Below are 9,575 nucleotides of genomic sequence, written 5' to 3' on the forward strand. Positions count from 1 at the left end.
TTCACAATATAACTTTCACATGTTTGGAAGCAAAACTCATGTTTAAAATATACTTACATGAGTGAATAACAAAGCTGTGTTACATTTATATAATGCAATACTACTCAGCCATAAAAATGAAAGAAATCTTACCTTTTGCAACAGCATTGATGGACTTTGAGAGTTTTATGCTGAGTGAAATAAGTCAGTCAAAGAAAGACAAATACCATATGATTTAACGTATACGTGGAATCTAACGAACAACATAAAATAACAAGCAAAAATAGAAACAGACTCATAGATACAGAAAGCAGACTGATAGCTGTCAGAGGGGTGGGGTTGGGAAATTGGGTGAAAATGTGATGGGATTAAGTAAAATAAAACTCGTAGACACAGATAACAGTATGGTGATCATAAGAGGGAAAGGAGGGATAAATGGTGGTAGAAAAAGTCTTGACTTTGGATGGTGGACACAGTGCAGTGCACAAGTGATGTAGTATAGGATTGTACACTTTAAGCCTATATAATTTTATTAATCAATGTTACCCAAATAAATTTAATAAAAATAAAAAATTAAATTAAATTAAAGTATTTAGATTATAAAAGTGCCTCTATGTGATGTAAATTATAAGCTTATAATCAGTAGAGTTGCTATGTCTTAGAGTTATATTTTGGATTTGGTAGATTTTCTTCATCAGAGATTCTCATTTAAACCACACCAAAATAGTAGCAAACAAATCGAGAAATTATTTTTCCTTAACTATTATTTTTAAACATATTTTGTCAGTATAATAATGTCTCATGTATAAAATATCCTTAAACTTTTGTCAGATATTATGTTTCATATATAACGTTTCATATATAATATGTTCTTAAACTTCTTCTTCCAAACAATGGGATAGCTGTGATTATCTTCGTTTCATAGATGATGAATGTGAGTTACAAAAATAGCAAGACTGTATTAATCTCAGAACATTAAAAGATTACCATTTAAATATCATATGTTAATAGGCTTATGCTGCATAGAGGGGGGAAATTATAACAGCATAAGCAACAAGGTAAAACTGGAACATAAACTTAAAAATCTGGAGAAATAAAATGTAATGAATAAAATTTATTTGATTAACAATCTCCAATTAATTTTGTCATCTTTCCTATTACAAACTCAAAAATAGATTTAATGGGGAAAATATGGAACTCCAAAAACTAAGAGTCAGAACTGATTTAGGGCCAACAGGGCAAATCATTGAGAAATTTAAAAATAAATATAAGGTACATGATGATGGAAGAAAATTCTACTCAGTATTCTTGGGAAAAGAAAGAGAATGAAAAGGGGAGAAAAGAAAAGGAGACGAGAAGTGGGAACTGAAAAAAAGTGATCGAAGACACCTCACTTCAAATTTCCCATCTTGACCTAGAAACTCATGCAGAGCTCAGGGGGTTGGGGTAACAAGGTCTAACCCTCCCACATCTGCCTCACACCATTTGATTAGAACTGACCAAGTTATCAGGTATAAAGAACTCATACTCAGATTTCAATTTAGTTAGATCATATTTTTTCAAACTATGAGATACTAATATCCCCAAAGGAAAGGGAGTGGAAGGAAATTACAGGGTAATAGCAAAGCTCCTGAAGAATTTTTAGAACCATTTGTACAACTATTTCACACAGGTCATATATGTAGATTTACAAAAGATAAAGAAAATGGGACAACAAAGCCAGTACAAATGGAAAGACAGAGTATAGGGAGCACTCCACATAAACCTCTCAGAAGTCTCTACTAACAGTTTTGTGTTATGCCTTAATGAATGGCAATATTAATTCAAAATATATAACTGGAATCTTATCTAACTTTTTTCCTGAGTTCTGTCTCATCAATGCATGGCAAATTTAATTTTCCTTCAAATTAAAAATACCATAGACATAGCTTGTTTTTCAAAAAACATAAAACTACTTCCAAGGTAGTTTTATAGAAAAACTAACAGGATTGCACAGGGATAGCTTTTTTGGGGTGAGAATTAGAGATAAGGATTTTAAATTTTTCTAGAGATTAGAAATCAAAGTATTTCAGCCAATAGAAAAGAGGTTTGCTGCAGTGGGGGGGGGGCAGCAGTGGGGGTAATGCAGACAACTGTAATTGAACAACAATAAATTTTTTAAAAAAGAAATGATTTCCCCCAAACTAAATAAAGGTAAAAAATGTAGTGGGAAAAAAAGAGGTTTGCTATTGGTCTGAGATTCTCCTTTGATTCTTTTAGAACAATTAATATCTGTAGAAACTAGACAATTTTGCATAGCTATCTATGCTTTTGGTATTTTTATGTTTCTAGTTCTTTATGTTTCATATATTTCTAGATATTATTGTCTAAGCCACTCCCTCTTATGTGGTCTCTAATCCCACTGCTCTTTTCTCTCCTACATAGAAAGCAATTGTTGATAAAGAAAGTAACATGTCCACTTCTGTTAGTCATTATGTGTGCACACAAAAGCTCCAGCCTGACCCCAGAATTCTATATCTATGGTATTCCTGGGCTGGAAGCTGCACACTTCAGGATCTTTGATGAATGTAGATACTAAAATCCTCAACAAAATATTAGCAAACTGGATCCAATAATACATTAAAATGATCATACACCATAATCAAGTTGGCTTTATACCAGGTATTCAAAATTGGTACAATTTTTCAACTTAATAAGCATAGTATATCATATAAATGAAATAAAGGATAAAAACCTCATGATCACATCAGTAGATGCAAAAATATTTGATAAGATTCAGCACTGATTTATGATAAAAAGAAACTCTCAGCAAAGTGGGAATAGAGGGAACATACCTCAAGATAATGAAGACCATATGTATACATATGACAAACCCATATGTATACAACATCATACCCAACATCATACTCAATGGAAAAAAATTAAAAGTGTTTCCCTTAGTATCAGGAACAAGACAGGGATGCCCACTTTCACCATTCATATTCAATATAGTGCTGGAAATCCTAGCCCCAGCAATCGAAAGAAAGAAAGAAAGAAAGAAAGAAAGAAAGAAAGAAAGAAAGAAAGAAAGAAAGAAAGAAAGAAAGAAAGAAAGAAAGAAAAGGCATCCAAATTGGAATTGAAGAAGTAAAACTGTCATCATTTGTAATGACATGATACTGTATATACAAGAGATACCATATATAAAACCCCCCAAAATTACTAGAACTTATAAATGAATTCAGTGAAGTAGCAAGATACAAAATAAATATCCAGAGGGAGGTGAGGAGGGGCTGGGGGGTGGACTGGGGTGGGAATAAAAGGCAGAAAACTGTACTTGAACAATTAAAATTAAAATAAATAAATAAATGTCCAGATATCTGTTATATTTTTATATATTAATAATGTACTATCAGAAAGGTAAATGAAGAAAACAATTTCATTCACAACTGCATCAAAAATAATAAAATACCAAGGTATAAATTTAAACAAGGATGTGAAATACCTAAACTTAGAAAAATCACATAACACTAATGAAAGAAACTGAAGAAGATTCAAGTAAGCGGAAGTATATACCATGTTCATGGACAGAAAGAATTAACATCATTGAAGTGTCCCTACTACCCAAAGGAATCTATAGATTCAATGCAATTCCTATGAAAATACCAATAGTATATTTCACAGAACTAGAACAAGTATTCCAAAAATTTATATGGAACCAATATAAATTTGTGGCAACCTGAGTAGCCACAGCAACCTTGAGAAAGAAAAAAAAGTAGGAGGAATCATGCTACCTAACATCAAACTACACTACGAGGTCATTGTAATCAAAAGAGCATGGTACTGGCATAAAAACAGACTTACAGATCAATGGAACAGAATAGAGGTCCTTCATCTTCATAGTCAATTAATTTTTTATAAAGGAGGCAAAACTATACAATAAGGTAAAGATAGTTTATTCAATAGTGTTGGGATATTGTACAGTTACATGAAAACCAATGAAACTAGACCACCTTCTAATACCACACATCAAAATAAACTAAAAAATGGATTAAAGACTTAAATGTCAGACTCAAAACCATAGAAATCCTAGAAGAAAACATAGGCCGTAATATCTGGGACATTTCTCATAGCAATATTTTCTCTGATATATCTCCTCGAGCAAAAGAAACAAAAAAAATAGTACTACATCAAACTATAAAGTTTTTTTCACTGCAAAGGAAGTCATCAACAAGATGAAAAGACAACCCACTAAATGGGAGAACATATTTGCCAATGATACATTCAGTAAGGGGTTAATATCCAAAATTTATAAAGAACTTATAAAACTCAACACTAAAAGAAATACAAACAATACAATTAAAAATGGGCAAGGACTTGAATAGACACTTCTACAAAGAGGACATACAAATGAACAACAGACACATGGAAAGATGCTCAATGTCACTAATCATCAGAGGAATGCAAATTAAACTACAATGAGATATCACCACACACCTGTCAGAATGACTATCACCAATAAGTCAACAAACAAGTGTTGGTGAATATGTAGAGAAAAGGGAACCCTCATGCACTGTTGTTGGGAACATAGATTGGTGCAGACAGTGTGGAAAGTAGTGTGAAGTTACCTCAAAAATTAAAAATGGAACTGCCCCATGACCCAGTGACTCCACTTCTGGGAATATATCTGAGGAAACACAAAACACTAATTTGAAAGAATATATGCACACCTATGTTCATTGCAGTGTTATTTACAATAGCCAACATTTGGAAGCAGCCCAAGTGCCCATCAATAGATGAGTGGATAAAAAAGCTGGAGTACATTTACACAGTGGAATACTACTGAGCCCTAAAAAATGAAGGAAATATTACCTTTTTTACAACCTGGATGAACCTGGAGGGTAAAATAAGCCAGTTGGGGAAAGACAAATACCATATGACTTCACTTATATGTAGAATGTAATAAATAAACTAACAAATAAAATAGAAACAGACTCATAGACACAGAGAACAAACTGACAGCTGTCAGGGCAGGGGGATTAGAATACTGAGTGAAAAAAAGGTGAAGGGATTAAGCAAAGAAAAAAAAACTCATAGACACAGACAACAGTGTGGTGATTACCAGATGAAAAGGGATTTGAGGGAGGTAGAAGAGGGTAAAGTGGGCTAAATGGCGATGTAAGGAGACAACTCAGGGTTGTGAACACGCAATGCAATATACAGATGATGGATTACAGAATTGTACACCTGAAGTTTGTATAATTTTATTAACCAATGTCACCCAACTAAATTCAATAAAAAATTTTAAAAGTAAACCTCATTTGTTCTAATGAAGGATAGCTCAGAATGTCTGGAACACAAACAATTCTCAATGTCACAGAGAAAAGAATGGATCTAAAGTTAATATTGATGCATGCATGCAACTTTGAAGTGTGCACCCCATATTAAAAAAAAACACTTCAAAAGACCTATCACAATATACAGTTTTAAAATATTTGAACTACAATAATGACAAAAGAAGAAAATCATATCTCCAGAATCTCCTCCATGAGTGATTGCCAAAATCAATGTTCTTTGTGGGTATGATGACAGAAAATTCCTGTTCTGCAGTCTTGCCAATGTCACTCTTTAGCTTCATATTTCTAAAAAATAAAAAATGAGTAATAATTGCTGAAGTCTGACATTTATTAAATTTATTAAATTTATTAAATTTGATTAAATTACCTCTGTACCATATGTATTTTTTATTGAATTTGGTTGAGTGACACGGGTTAATAAAATTATACACATTTCAGATGTACAATTCTATATCATCAGTATATTGCACTGTGTGTTTACCACCCTAACTCAAATCTTCTGTCATCATTTATTCCAACTTCACCCTCTTCTACGTGCCCCCACACCACTTTCCCTCTGGTCCTCACCATACTGTTGTCTTCTTCTATATTTAACCTTCCAATTTATGAACATAGTTTTTTCTTATAGCATTCAGTAGAGGTTTTCAATCATTGGTTAAATTAAATTCTAGGTATTTGAAACTACTGTAAAAGGTATCACTTTTTAACTTTCATTTTTCTAATGTGTTACTAGGTTATTGATAAAATTTATTTTTACTACCCCATTTTCAGTGGCATTCTTAATGTAATAAGACTAATAGTTCATTTGTAGCCTTAGATTTTTCATGTACATAATCTGCAAGAATCACAGTTTTAATTGTTTATTATACCATTTTTGGCCTTATTTCACTAGATGGAACCTTAATACAATGATGAATAGAAATTGTTGCTGTAACCCTAGGTTATTTCTAAACTCAGAAGGATGCCTTTAACATTTCACTCAGTGTGACACTTATTATATGTCTCATACTCTTTTCATTAGACCAGTTTTGGAGTGTTTTATGCAGGTAAGGTATAATTCACATATAAGAAAGTACACTTCATTTAAAATTTCAATTTGATATAAAAGTATCAAATTAGTAGCTCTAACAGTAATGTCACACAAAACAAAATAAAAGAGATGTCTATCATCTCAGAAATTTTCCTATGAGTCATTATCTCTCCCTAGAGGGAGGGACCCTCCCCAGGTCATTTCTATCACCTTAAATGAGTTCTGCCAGATTTTGCACTGCATACACCTGAAATCATACAATATTTTGTGCATATGTATGTGTAAATAAGGATGGAATTGCTGGATCATAGACTTTATACATGTATAACTTAATAAGAAAATGCAAAGTAGTTACAAAGTTTCACATTTTACCCAATGATGTGTTAGAGTTACAGTATCAAGAATTTTGTAATACACTTTCTTTTTTAAAATTTTAATTGTTGTTCAAGTACAATTTCCTATATTTTACTCCATCCCAGTCCACCCACCCAGCCATCCCCACCTCCCTCCTATTTCCATTTGCCCCTAGTTTTTGTCCATGTGTCCTTTATACTTGTTCCTGTAAACCCTTCCCCCTTTCCCCTGAAATTCCCTCCCCTTTCCCCTCTGAATATTGCCAGTCTGTTCTCTAGTTCAGTGTCTTTGGTTATATTTTGCTCATTTCTTTGTTTTGTTGTTTAGGTTCCTGTTAAAGGCGAGATCATATGATATTTGTCTTTCATTGCCTGGCTTATTTTACTTAGCATAATGCTTTCCAGTTCCATCCATGCTGTTGCAAAGGGTAGGAGCTCTTTCTTTCTTTCTGCTGCATAGAATTCCATTGTGTAAATGCCAGAAAACAAAGGCATTTTTGTATACCAACAATGAAACAGCAGAAGCAGAAATAAAAAACAATCCCATTTGATATAGCAAAAAGAAAAATAAAATACCTAGGAACAAATCTAACAAAGGAGGTAAAAGACCTGTATGCAGAAAACTATACAACACTGAAGAAAGAAATCAAGGAAGACACAAACAAATGGAAACCAAGGAGGTAAAAGACCTGTATGCACAAAACTATACAACACTGAAGAAAGAAATCAAGGAAGACACAAACAAATGGAAACATATACCGTATTCATGGATTGGAAGAATTAACATCATCAAAATGTCCATACTACCCAAAGCAATTTATAGATTCAATGAGATACCTATTGAAGTACCAATGGCATATTTCACAAACATAGAACAAACACTTCAAAAATGTATATGGAACCATAAACAACCCCAAATAGCTGCTGCAATTTTGAGAAAGAAAAGCAAAGTAGGAGGGGTCACAATACCTGATACAAAGCTGTATTACAAAGCGACTGTAATCAAAACAGCCTGGTACTAGCATAAAAACAGGCACATGGACCAATGGAACAGAACAGAGAGCCCAGAAGTGATATACTTTTGATGACTCACTTAAAGAGACTTTCAACATTTGCTCTGAGTTTACCAGGAATCTTTATATAGTCACCATCTGGAATGACAAAAGTTATTACAAATTGTTTTCTAATCCTTTTGGGTTCAGTCTTCTTCACAATAAAATATTAAGGGGAAAACTCAACTAATAAAGTATATGTAAAATATATACAAAACTCTTTTGCCACAATCTTCAAAAAACAAAGACACATACAAGAAATGTGCACATGTATATTTGTGTATTCATTAATTTATCCAATAAACTCAGGACATAGTATGAACTGGACACAGAACTGTTCTATTATTTTTATATGATACATATTTCCTCCTTTTTTCTGTCTGTCTCTCTACCTACTGTCACTTTCACTTTTTCTTTCTATATAGATAAATATATAGATATCAATATTTATATGGCTTCATAAAATTTATTACACATAAATATACATATACATAAATAGTTTCATGAAACTTTATGGAGATATATAGATATATAAATGTATGGACATATAGATGTGCATTGAACACATATATTTATGGAGGTGGGACATTTAAGATTGTCATTATAAGTGTCAATACATTTTGGGTATTTTATTATTATATTCTTAGGCCATTATTTTATAAATCAAGATTAATTAAAAATAATTTTTATGATTATCAGAACTCCATCAGAATACACACTCGAAGGAAGATATTTAACATTAATATTCTTATTGTTTGGTATTTTTACTACTGCTTAAAAAGCTGATAAGTGTAAAAATAATATCAAAAGTCCCAAGGGATTTTTACTGTTTTCAGAGACTTCTGAGACATTTACTGTGAAGATCCAATCAGGTGTAGACACTCAAGTCCAGAAAATCCTTAAAGGGCACAGAAATGCTATGCAGAGGAGGAACTGATTGTTGTAGAACTCCGATGCTCACTGAGCCATGCCCATGAATCTGGTCTTTGCCAACATTGAGGTGAGTGTGGATGATTAACAAAAACTAGTATTTTTCCCAAATGTAAATAAAGTTTGTAGTACAAGAAATACAAATGTTTGAGATGTGGTAGGTTGAAGACTCTGTATTTCTTGATTCAAGCTAGAATAAATAAACATTTGTTTTGGGATTAAGGAAAAAAGCAATGTGCCCTTAATTGTAAAATAAATTTTATTTTTTAATATTTTCTGTTCACATTTTAAACTACCTCATAATTTAATGAAGATAGAGAAGTCTAGGCAACAGTAGACTCCAACAAGAGGAAACAAAGAGGTTTTTCCTGAATTAATGGATACCTATATTCAGAAAAGCTTTTAATGGAAATAGTCTTGGTGGACAAGTAACTGAAGACTAGACTTGAACCCTAGAAGGCACTGAGAAAATTTCTGGGAGGGGCATCCCACCAAAAAAAGGAAGAAAGAAATCTTTCCATATAATTCTGTCTCTGTAAACAAGTCCAGCAATAGGACTGTGGCTATCTCACAGATAGGCTCTCTCTGTGTAGAGACCTCCCTTAGCTAAAGACTGACTTTCTGCAACCTTTTACATCTGCTCTGTCTCTTTATGAAGCTATTATTATTATTATTAAGAATTATCTTTCTCCTATGTCATCATGATTTGTTTAAGGTAGTTATGCTCATTTTAGGCAGTTATATTTCAGAATTAGAGTAAGTTAGGACAACAGATATAGATCGATGGCTTCAATGTCAAAATCACCTGGATCTGAATCATGGTTTTACCAGTTTTTAGTATTTGTGGACTTAGGCATGTCATTTACTCACCCTGAACTTATATTTCCTCATATAT

Source organism: Phyllostomus hastatus, unplaced genomic scaffold, assembly GCF_019186645.2.
Source record: "Phyllostomus hastatus isolate PE091 unplaced genomic scaffold, TTU_PhHast_1.1 phas_contig_304, whole genome shotgun sequence".
In the NCBI taxonomy this organism is placed as follows: domain Eukaryota; kingdom Metazoa; phylum Chordata; class Mammalia; order Chiroptera; family Phyllostomidae; genus Phyllostomus; species Phyllostomus hastatus.